A 12,311-nucleotide genomic window follows, 5' to 3' on the forward strand; every position below is an offset into this window, starting at 1 on the left:
AAAGTGATGGACATATTTACAGACAGGAAGCCTGTGCAGGAAAATATATTGTCAGAGTTGTAGTATGACTGGTGTTCAGAGGGAGGTCTTCAGTCTGCTCTAGGAAGTGAGGAACACAAACAAAGGTCTCCTCAGGCCAAATCTATGAAGAGAAGAAATGGAATATGGCTAGCTGAACAAGCAGAAGCAAGGCTCACCTGGGCAACCTGACACTCACAAACTCTTCTTTACTGCAAATGAAACAATCCTTAAAAGCAGAATCACAGCATTTTCTCCTGAGGTCAGTTTTGGAGGATAAAACATAGATTGGTAATTAGGGTGAAGTTAGAAATAACTTGAAATAAAAATGCTGTTTATAAAAATCATTCAGTAGTTAAATAAAAATGGAGGTTTATGACTCCATTATGGTTAACTGAAATGCAAAAGCTTTTTGAAAGTATGAGTAATACCAAACATTACCAAAATAGAATCTATGAAGCTATTAATGGTATTAGACCTTTATCTTCCTCTTCTCTGCTTTTGCAAATAATATTCAATTTATATAAACTATTTTTTACAAAAATATCGATGGGTTTATGCTGTTTCTGATTTTGTAATGAGGTAATAATCACCTTATTAAAAATAATGATAACTACTTGTTCATTCTTTGATGTTATAGACTATCTTTAATGTCCCATTCAAACTTCATTTTAGAGAAATGACTTAGGGATCAAAAAAGCTTGGAGGAGCAACTAGGGTGGGAGAATGATCACCTTTTTCTTCTATGCACACCAATGAGAGAAATTTTACTCATTCAGTTTATATCTAGAAAATTCTCAAGTTATCCAGTAGAGTAAATGTAAAGAAAAAGCACCAAGTTGTGTGTGATGTTTGTTTGCTTAGTTTTTTAATTTGTAAAGTCACTCCAAGTTTTTTGTTAATTTTTGTTTTTCAAGACAGGGTTTCTCCGTGGTTCTGGAGGCTATCCTGGAACTAGCTCTTGTAGACCAGGCTAGTCTTGAACTCACAGAGATCTGCCTGCCTATGCCTCCTGAATGCTGGGATTAAAGGCATGTGCCACAACCACCCAGCTACTTCAAGTTTTATTACAAAAATATAATTGTTGCATGTCTTGATTCTGTATATTGATGCATAAAACATGGTAAACTTTTAACTAGAAAAGTAGGCTTAGAATTCCTATTACCTGTAGCACTTCTGTGAATCTAAACCCTTCAAATGTATCTGCACTGCTTTTGTTAATTACTTTTCTTTTTTAAATAATCCCAGTACTAAAATGAAGGCAGTGATCAAATGATATCAAAATACATTTCTGTAAGTGGCATTGCCTTTTGTGACATTTTCAGCTGTTTGTACTAATTTGTATATTTATTAATAAGAAATTATATAGACACTGAATATATGCATAATCTTGGCTTATGGAATAATGTTATTAATGGTTATCTAGGAGCAACTGAACACACCTCATTTATGTGATAGTGAAGCTGCACAGGTTATGATAAATCTTTCACATTATATTTCATATGGGGGAATTTGTTACTGCTTTATAAATCTTTATTATCTCAATTGGTCTGAAAGACTTCCAGCCTCGTAGCTTTTAACAAACCAATCTTTATTCTGAATTGGTTCTTTCACATATAACACAGAATACTGACATTTACATGATACTCCATTCACTCAACGTTTTAATGCTTTTTCTTCAGAGAAAATAAAAAGAGAGGGAAAAATCCTTGAGAGGAATAGCCATAAGAACAGCAAAAAATTATATCCAATCAGTGAGTAGCAATACTCTTTTTTCTGTTTATGAAGTATCCACTAAGATGCAATCAAAGCATTAGTGTTCAATATATAGCTTCTTAAGATCAATTAGATTCAAGGCACTAACTTCAAGATTCTGTCTCATAATGAAGATGAAATGGATATTTCTTTATAGACTGTGAATTCAAATTTGTAGGAGAAATATCATGAAGAAAAAGACACATACATGGAATCTAAAAAGTTCTCCGAAACCTTCATGATGTTTAAAATGCATTTACACAGGGTTTAAAAATTATAAAAGGTTAGAAGCAGTAGTTAAAACAAAACATGGAGCTATGTATAATAATATTTTGTTGATAATTTTTGCATATGCTTATGTAGAAAACTAAAGATAATATCTAGAAAATGATATTGTATTCCTTTAATATAAGCACTCCATAGATAGAGTCTGACTGATCTTTGTTAGTGCAAAGTCAGTATTGTCTACAAATCAAGTTGGAAGCTAGCTATATATAGTAATACCAGGTCTCAATAACCTCAAAAAAAAGCTAAACTAACAATTAAAATAATTGGTGGTTATCATTATTACATAATATATAAAAACTGAATACCAATGATATTATATGATAATTACATGTTAATGATGTAATATTAACTATAAACACACATATAAACATGTACACATACATTATATATTTTATTATATTATGTATATAAATATATAACATATATTTATTCACAGCTAATAAACATAAAACACAAAATTTCCCATTCCATTAATGCCAGTTTCTATTTGATATTAGAATACAACCAGTTTTTCAAATATTTTATTTCTTACGATTAGTCATAGCAAAACATAGTGTATATATTCTAAAGTGGTCCTGAGATCATTTGTTCATTTACAAAAATGTTTTCATTATGTCCTATCTTTTCTGGTTTTATAACAACAGAGCCTACAGTTTTTGGCTCAATAATGTTCTTGTTATGAATTAGTAGAAAGGACAATTTAAGATCAATGTTAAGACCATGACATATGTTCAAGACTTGTGAGACACAGGGTGTGAAAGAGTAATTTGGATCCACATTAAACTATTTTAATGCTTCCATGTAAACCTAGATAAAAGTTATGATGTATTGCACAAACTATTATGCTTAAAGAGGAAAAGTAGTTCAAAAAATGAATAAGCACAATGTTCTGTGTGTAGGTGTGCAGTCTCCAACAGATTATATGACCATGATTAAGAACCATTTTCTATTCACCTGAATATTTAGTCAGTATGTGCATGTGCATGTCTGTGTGCCTGTATGCCATGTGTGTTTAGGTGGAGCTGCCTGGTCTAAGTCCTTGGAAAAAAACAGATGAGATACAAAAGAAAAGAACAGACTATGCAGGCATATAGTAATCAAATAAATGGACTATATTAGGAGGGTTAATCATCACAAATATTATTAACAGTCACAGGCAAGGTAATGAATATTGAAAGAATTCATGATGAAATAGAAACATCCAAGAGACACAGATTCTTCTTGGTTGGCAGATGGGTGTGGCTGGATGCCCTGTCTAAAGTGCACAAAATTGAGAATTTTCCCTCAGTGCCATTTTCCAGACTAACAGACTGTTTGACCAACTTGAGCATGTGTCAGTATCATCTAGCTTGCTATACTAAGCCTGGACCCAAGAGGAAACTGAGAAGCAAGAAAATAAAACGAGCCAGCAACATTGTCATAAGAGTTTGTTATACATGTCATGAAATGCCTTTTGTCAGTATACAGAGTATTCAGCTCAGCTGACTCTTGGTTCTACACGCAGGAATATGTGGCTTGGCAGAGGTAAGGGAATTCTAACAAAATTGCCAATGAATCTCCACCCTATTCTCACCCTGTGTTCTTTGAAAAGAGTTATATTATAATTGCTAAAGGGCAAGAGGTTTTTTTCTTTGTTTGTATGAACCTTTTTGGTGGATGGAAGCATGAGGCTATGCATGACTAATAATGTTAGGTAGAGAAGCTTACTCTATTTTACTAGTCTCTCTTTGAGGTTAAAATGAATTTCTATTTATTCCTGCATTATGATATTTCTAACACCTTGCTTGGATCTGAGTATTACTTTTTGCTAGTATAACTGACAACATTCGTGATATAATTTGCACCCTTTTTAAGGATTTCTAAAAATAAGACAAAGCAAAAGCCCTCCAATTAAGGCTGGATTAGGCAACCCAATAGGAGGAAGAGTCCCAAGAGAGTATCTCATTTTGCCTTTTGTGGTATGTTGTTGTCTCTTAGTGGCCTGCTTATTTTTGAAGGCAAATGGATAGGGAGTGGGTCGGCTGAGGCGGGGGGGGGGGTGCAGAGGATAAGCTGGGAGGATCGAAAGGATGGGAAACAGTGGTCAGAAAGTATAGTATGAGAATAGAATCTATTTTCAATTAAAAAGATCTTAACATCATATTTTCTATTTTCTCAAAATTACTGACTAGAAATCTGATCTTAGAAATCAATTATATTATCAACAACTTTATATCATGAATTCATTTTTGATAGTAATCTAGGGGTATACAACATTAGGTTAAAAGAAATGTGGGCTGGACCAGGCATAGTGACATACACTTTAGTCCCAGAACTCAGGAGACTGAAGCACATGAATCTCTGTGAGTGGGATGGCAACTCTGCTCTATACAGGACATTCTAGGCCTGCCAGATCTATACAATCAAACTGTGCCTCAAAACAGATGGAAATGTATATCTTAATAACTACATATTCAATTGTATGGTCTGTAAAGTGGTCCAATACTAAACTACTATTGCACATAAAAATGATGTCAGATGCTCAATAAAATCCTTGGTAAATAACTTTAGGCAGTAAGCTATTATTAGCTGTTTTATTTTTTATCATTGTACACCAAGAAAATCAGGATATTTGGGAGTATCACATGAAATATGAATGTTACAGTATTAATATAGGAGCACATCTGTCCCTGGAAACTAAAATAAAAAGAAAGAAACAATAGAAATTTTGTGTCGATTATGAATAGTTTTTCTTTTGATTACACATTCTAAATTTGGTAAATTTACAAATATCTACATTAAATGAGAAAGATTGTCATTATCAAGTATGTAAATGTAAAACTAATAACTGCAAATCAAATCATGTAATGTGGTGGCATCTCTACTAAGCATTCATTCTCTGGAAGCTGAGGCAGGACAATTGTTGAGCTCAGAAGTTTCACCATCTTTGGTAACACAGAGGGCCATGTCCACAAGCCAAAATGAATAAATTTTCTTAAAGTTAATTGTCTTCTTAATGCATATACAGAAGCATGGATTTTCTGTAAGAATTACAAAATAGAGTAGTTTTAAAAAGATACAAGTTGCTTTTGTTTAGTTTTCTTTTTGTTCCTTCTAGAGAATCTGTATAATACAGATTGGTCTTCAACTCCTTATCATCTTGCCTCTGCACCCCAACCTCAATGCTGAGAATACAGTCATTCACACAACATCTAAGGACTTTCTTTTCTTCTTTCTTTAAATGTATACTCTACTACTTTAAAAAAAACTGGGAATATAAAATATTATACTTAGAGAGTAATGCTTGGAAGACAAAGTAGTAACTTTTTTGTTTGTTTGTTTTAAATTTCTGATAGGTTTAAGTAACACTGAAATCATCTCTTCCTTTAATAGAAGGTGCAAATGCACTCTGACCAATGCAGACAGACTTTTGAGTGATATTAGCAGATACATTTCAAGTATTTTATATTATCCACAATATTTTGGTTACTGCTGTTATTCATGACTTACTGCATTACAGTTTTCAGCTGCTTGATCTAAAACCTTTCTATTCATTAGCTAGCATTAGTGGTTGGACTTTAAGTGCCTGCAAAAGGTCTCTCTATTAAAAGCTTAGTGCCCAGCCTATGACCCTCCTGGTAGTACTGGACCAGTAGAGGAAATGACTTCCATTATTGAGGGTTCTTACTGTAGGGATTGTCAGTATTAGGATACTGCACTTCCTCCCTTTTCACTGTACTTTCCAATTGTCAATCCTGAGAATAGCAAGAGAAAAACCAGCTCCACAACTTTGAGTCAAATTTGAATAAAGCTTTAACTAAATACTGAACAGGATGGACTTTGGTCAGGACCACTCTCTGAAATTCCCAGCTAGCAGCCACTAGACACATTGTATAGCGGCCTTTTGAGGAGAAAACCATCGGGCCACCATATTTTAACACAAGGTCTTATTATTTTCCCATAACATCACCTCCCAGTATTCGAGGAAGTTACCTGGTCTTTGGACAGGCTGGATTTACAGGTTGCTTTTGGTCTTATAACCTAGCATGCAAAATCACTGCACTACACACTCTTACAGTTATGAGCATCTTCATCACTATGAGCATGAAACATGAACTAAATTAACTGCAGATGTCACAGCTGATGCCATGAGACCAAATCAGTCTCTCTGGATCACAAAAATAAACTTGTCACCAATATTAACCAATGTGTGACTTTTACATATTCCTGTTGTTTCCTTCTTGACATTAGGGAAACTATCCAGTGAAACACATTTAAATATTCCTCTTAACTTACTTGCAAAGTGTACTTTGAGCTTCTTTAGTTTGTAGTTGTTCTTTCAGGGCAGTGCAGGGAGCAGCCATGTAATTCCAACCACAAGGCTATTTGCTCTACAATGAATTTCAGTGATAGTGGGTCAAAAATGAAATGGTGTGTGTTCCAAGATAAAATCAGCCATTATACTCTTGACTTTTTGTTTTGTATTTTCAGATTTTTTTATATTACAACTTAATTTCATTTATAATTTTCATAAACACTTGCAAAAATCATGCCTTATGAGTTGAAACATTTATTTAAGAGAGAAGGGGCCTCATGAGAAGGAAATGACACTTATCCACTCTAGGAAACTCCCAGTACTCATAAAATTCATAGGCTTATGAGTTATCTTTGAGCATCTGTAGAAAGTAAACCATTGCTGCCAAAGAGGACATTCTCTGATGAAGCTGTCTAAGGACTATGCAGGAAGAATGAGGGGTCAAAGCTTTAGTATTTCAGCTACTCCAAGAACTCCTCATCATTGCTCCTGTGAGTGGACCTAATGAGTTCAGTGTTTCATCAAGCTGCATTTCGGTGAAATTGGTCGATACAATACAGTTGATGGATCCTTTAGTGTGCTCTTAGTATCCTATCAGAGGTGAGTAACTGTTTTTCACATCTCTACAGTGTCTTCTTGCATGTTATTTCTCAAATCAATTATATCCAGTCTAAAGATGAGTTGAGGAAGATTAGTTGTATGGCTCCTGTAATGTAAGAAAAGACTGATAGTTGAGAATCAGTTAAGGCTTCTTTTCTTCCTGTGGTATGGATTAGAGTTCCTCTTTGTTGTAGTGGTAGTTGCATGCCATTTGCTGTGAATTTCAAAACATGTAACCAAGGTTGAGCTGTCTGAAGATATAGCATTCTTTGGGAGAATCCCAGTGCAGCTGTCTATTTCTATGACGTATTATGTGGAATGCCTCCTTCATTATTGGGATCTGCCAAGCAAATGTCCCCCAAATGACTAATAAATTAGACCCCAAAAGTAGTATATATGGCATGGGATTGTAATATCTGTGCTGAAAGTTGCATGGCCCTTGCTATTGCCTACATAGCAACTTCCAGGCCAACCTGGAATAATTATTAATCATTTTATTACTTTAAATATAAAGAGGAAAGATCCCTTTTATAACACTACATGTTGGAATGTTCTCTTACTCTGGAATTTCATGTGATTCGTGTTTCTTTTACAAATGCATGTAGCATGGTCTGACAAATACATACATACATACATACATACATACATACATACATACATACATACATACATGATGCCTATTGTAGAATGGGCACCAGCCACACACAGCCAGAAGTCATGTCAGTACTTGTCTGTGTTACTATTGGAATATAAAATACATTTCACTTTGTTTAAAGTGTGTGAGTTTTTTATTATTAGTTTTCTTTTCAATGTTGGTGTTTTCTAATATTTTTATATCATAGCTAGAACATATTTTATTTTTTTCTTCTGGATATATTTCTAGAATAATGGCAATAAATTTAACTTTAATACATGTTTTCAACTTCATCTCAGGATGTGACTGCTACCTTCATTTTTAGATGTTGTTGTATCCTTTTTCATAATGAGATATTAATAATAATATGGTATTAAAAGGTTGAAGAATAAAGTCCTTCAGGGTTCCTGCTTCATGGAAGAGTCTGCTGGACATTCTTCAGGCCACAAAGAAAAAAGACTAATGAACTACCAATACAGGCAGGGTGGTTTTAAATTTCCTGCTTCACTGAGAAGACTACCAGACACTCTATGCCTATAGGCTGAGGATAGATGTCCCAATGTTACAGAAGAACTTTGGGTGGCTGTCCAGGAAGCAAGATGTCTCTGTCAATTCTAGGGTTTATATATGATCTTTCTTTGGTCTTTGGTGATGTTGAAGACAGATAATTATGGTTATGTTTTTCTTTGTTATGATAAAAGATCATTTAAATATAAAACTTTAGACCCACAAACATAGGATAGATGATAAAATATTTTCTTTAAATTTTGCTAATTGTTAACTCACTAAATATTGTAAACTGTACTTCTTGTTAGATAACTGTTTTGTTGCATATATTTTTACTATGTTAAAGTTAAAACTTTCCTTTTATTTAGACAGAAAAGAGGAGATCATCAGAGATGTCCTTCTGTATATATGTTTCTCTTATTAGTTAGTGAATAAAGCACTGATTGGCCAGTAGTCAAGCAGAAAGTACAGGTGTGGCTACCAGACAAGGAAAATTCTTGGGAGAGGATGCAGAGAGAAGAGACTAGGGAGATGCCATATAGAAGCTGAAGGAGTAACATGCTGGAGCATTCTCCAGTAAGATAAGACCACATGGAAATACTTAGATTGATGGAAATGTATTAATAATTAAGAGACAACTATCCAATAGGAAACCTGTGCCATCAGCCAAACAGTGTGGTTATTTGGGTCTAAATAGCTTCGGGACAAGGAAGAACAGAAAACTCTTGTCTAGATCTGTCTGTGTCTGTCTCATACATATTTTAATTCAGAAGCCACTGTCATTTTTTCACCATGTTTTGTTCCTCTTTCCATTTCCTTGTAATACTTATTACAGATATTAACCGTAGTAATGCATTAACAAACTTTATTTGTAAATTTTATGTTTTAAATATTTTAAGATAATATATAGGTCTTATTTGTATGCCTTAAAAATTGGAAAACCCAGTATTTTACACATCTCCATTAAAGGATAAATGGTTCATATTTTCTTGCTTTATGAATATTTTGAAATATATTTTATGGATAATGAGATGCGCCTCTTTTAAATGAACAGTTTTAAGCATGAGGTAATTTTATTCTGGCACACCTGCCAGCACAATCAAGATGCACCAAATTATCTTAAAACAAATTTTAAGATATGGGATATGTTTTCCACTAGGTAACGGTTACCTCATTCCATGGACCAAGATATTGACTGTCATTCAACTTATTTTGCTACAAACAATTCATCAGTGATGCCATGGGGATATATTGAGAGTTTGTCTCCCATTGAATAGATTTTTTTCTAACACAGCATTGAGTTTGAGCTATTAAGGTAGGTATTGCTTTACATTGATGAGTTTTGTTCATCAATAACTTTTGCTTAACGATTTTAAATTGCTCTTATTCAATGTTATTAAAATGTATTGTTTATGTGTTGAAATAAATTATGAGCAGACTAAGAATAATACCCCAAACAAAATGTGAACTTTTATTATTTAAATCCTTGAGATTAAATGAATAAGGCATAGCACCAAGGAGAGGTATGTTTTATATGAAAATAACAGGAACTAGAATAACCTTATTGGAGGAGTGAATTTTGTAAATTTACAGTTCTGCCAGCTCTATAACCAACAAGACTACATACCAGTAATTCACAAGCATAGTGCAGCTACTATAGCTAATATGCAATAATATTTACTTTTGAAAGAAGAAATTAAAGAAAAATTATATAATAATTTCACTACATCTAAAATGAGAACCAAGTAATAAATAATTTTATGTGTGATATATCTAGATGTGTATACTATGTATGAAATTTTAGGTGTGCTTATTCATGTCTGTTAATGGAGGCAAGAGGTAAACATTTAGTGTCTTTTTCAATCAATCTCCACATAATATAATGAGATGGGATGTCTTATTGAACCTGGAGCTCATTTATTTTACTAGACTTATTGATTAATGAACTCCAAAAACCCTCCTGTCTTTATCCTTCTAGGGCTGGGTTGCAGATGTTGACCTTAACTCTTGTTTTTATTTAAATTTTTGGATGTTTGTTTAATTAAAAATGTTGTTAGGAATCTGAACTAACATACTCATGACTATTTATCAAGCTCTCTACTGAGTGAGCTATCTCCTCAGGGCCATCACTCATGGTTTGAAAACTCCATAAATCATTCATGTAACTAATGTTATTGAATTAGACTATGAAGTATTTATGATATTTCTTGTCTATTATGTGGCAATCATCCCAATAGTTTACAAAAGTGTCCCATGTTTTCATAGAAATAAAATCTGTTGGTTTTCACAATACTTAGCACTTGCTTTTGTAACTTCATACTCTTCAAATATAAAATCATAATTTATACTATGAGTTGCAAATAAATCTTATTTTGATATTTATCTAAGATATATATTTATATATAGACAATATGTTTTTGTTCATTTTAGTAATAGATCTCTGTCCATCAATTTTTATGTCACTTAACTGTATATAAGTTTCTATGCACAATTATGTGAAATATATCATAGCTGTGACTTCTTTCATCTAAAATAGAAAAACAAACATTTGGAAATTTATTTTAATTCATTTCAAATGTGTATGCATGAGTACAACATCACATGTATTTTTAAAATTTCTTTTATTGTTTGAGGATTTCATACATGAATATAATGTTTGGATTATATTTCAATTGATCTAATTGATTCCCTAGATCAACATTACTTTTCTCTCTCAACCTCATGTGGTTTTGTTTTTAAACACAGAGACCACTTAGTTTTGCTTGCATAAGGATAAGTGTTGGGCCATCTACTGGAGCATATTGGACATCTATATCATACCACAAATGTCTCAATGATCATTGTAGAAGAGGAGATGGTTATATTTTAAGGTTCCTTTTTAAAATTTAGTAACAGGAACACACTAGCCAGGTTTCTTCCTTGTCAGCTATAAGACATTTTTGTTGTTCCGAATGGTCTTTATGCCTGCTGATTCCTGCCTATTGGCTGTTGGCCTCCCTCTAACCACAGACACAAGTTCTGTGATTGAACCACGCAGAGTTTTCTGTTCTTGGGTTTTTCATTTATAGCACTTGCAATTACAAAATATTTCCTCCTTTGAAATTAGATCTTGTAAAAATCATAGTCAGTTCAAAGCTAACAGCTCAAAAGTATACCTCTTACAGAAATGAAGGAGATGGTTTTAAAAAGCATAATCAATCAAAGAAGCTTGTACACTCTCTGACTGACCCTTACCAGTAGAGACATGTACTTCAATCTGTAAAACTACCTCAAATCCCTTGACTACGCACAGGTTTTCTATTCATTGGCTTTGGGTCATCATCAGATGTAGGTGTTAAAAGTCCCTGTCCAGCTTCCCCTCTTTGTTTCTATGCTGTCCTTTGGATTCTACTCTAGGATGTTATGGTTTTAATAGCTTTGCATAAAATATTCCGTTCATGTTTCTCTTGACCTGTATAATTTTTGCTTTGTCAGTAAGGTAATTTTGTAAGATCAGTAGTAATACTTTGTTTTATTTATATTTCCTTTACATATATAGAATTTTGTGATTTTACTCTGTCTAGTGAAATTTTGGGTATATATTATTGTTCCCTGGGGTTATCTTTAGACACCTTGCACCAGTGTTTATATCAGTCATGTATTTAATACAATATATCACCAAGGTTATAACTAGAAGAGTAAAGAATTAGCTGAAATCACTGGCCTTTACAAAGCAGAGATGTGAATTACATTTCTCTGGCAAAGCAAAAGGAGAAGCATTTACCATCTGTCACAGATCATCTCCTAGTACTGATGCATTAGTACTAAAATGGGACATGTTCATCTATCTCTTACTCTCCTTGGATGTAATACTCTTTTGTTATTCAAGGTTTCCACTCAGGAGGCCTTGTTATTACCATTTATTATGTCTTCTTAGACTTCTTTTCAATATAATTGTTTCTCATCCTTGACTTAGTGACAATTGAAACACTAACTGCATGTGGCTATTTTTATAGCATACTCATCAACTAATACTTTAGACAAGGATTGCATGTCACAATGATTGTGCAAACTGCACGTACATGCACATTGTGTATGTAAGAACACACCCCAATAAAAACTTTCAACTATATAAAATTTGAACATTAATAATCAGACTATTTTGTTTAAAACTAAGGAAAGTTACTAAATGCAATTTTAGTGACTAGATCAGTAATGAACAATGAAACAGATCAG

The 12,311-nt window shown here is 33.3% G+C and overlaps 1 long non-coding RNA gene across 1 annotated transcript in view; it reads left to right on the forward strand.

Annotated features, from left to right (window-relative positions):
- The window catches only part of LOC118239564, a 30,278-nt gene extending 20,873 nt beyond the window's left edge, over nucleotides 1–9,405 (forward strand). Inside the window, exon 4 of the long non-coding RNA XR_004772042.1 lies at nucleotides 9,256–9,405. This is a non-coding gene — a long non-coding RNA (uncharacterized LOC118239564). The remainder of the gene's footprint in view (nucleotides 1–9,255) is intronic.
- The last annotated feature ends 2,906 nt before the right edge of the window (nucleotides 9,406–12,311 follow it).

The sequence above is a fragment of the Cricetulus griseus genome, assembly GCF_003668045.3.
Source record: "Cricetulus griseus strain 17A/GY chromosome 1 unlocalized genomic scaffold, alternate assembly CriGri-PICRH-1.0 chr1_0, whole genome shotgun sequence".
NCBI lineage: Eukaryota > Metazoa > Chordata > Mammalia > Rodentia > Cricetidae > Cricetulus > Cricetulus griseus.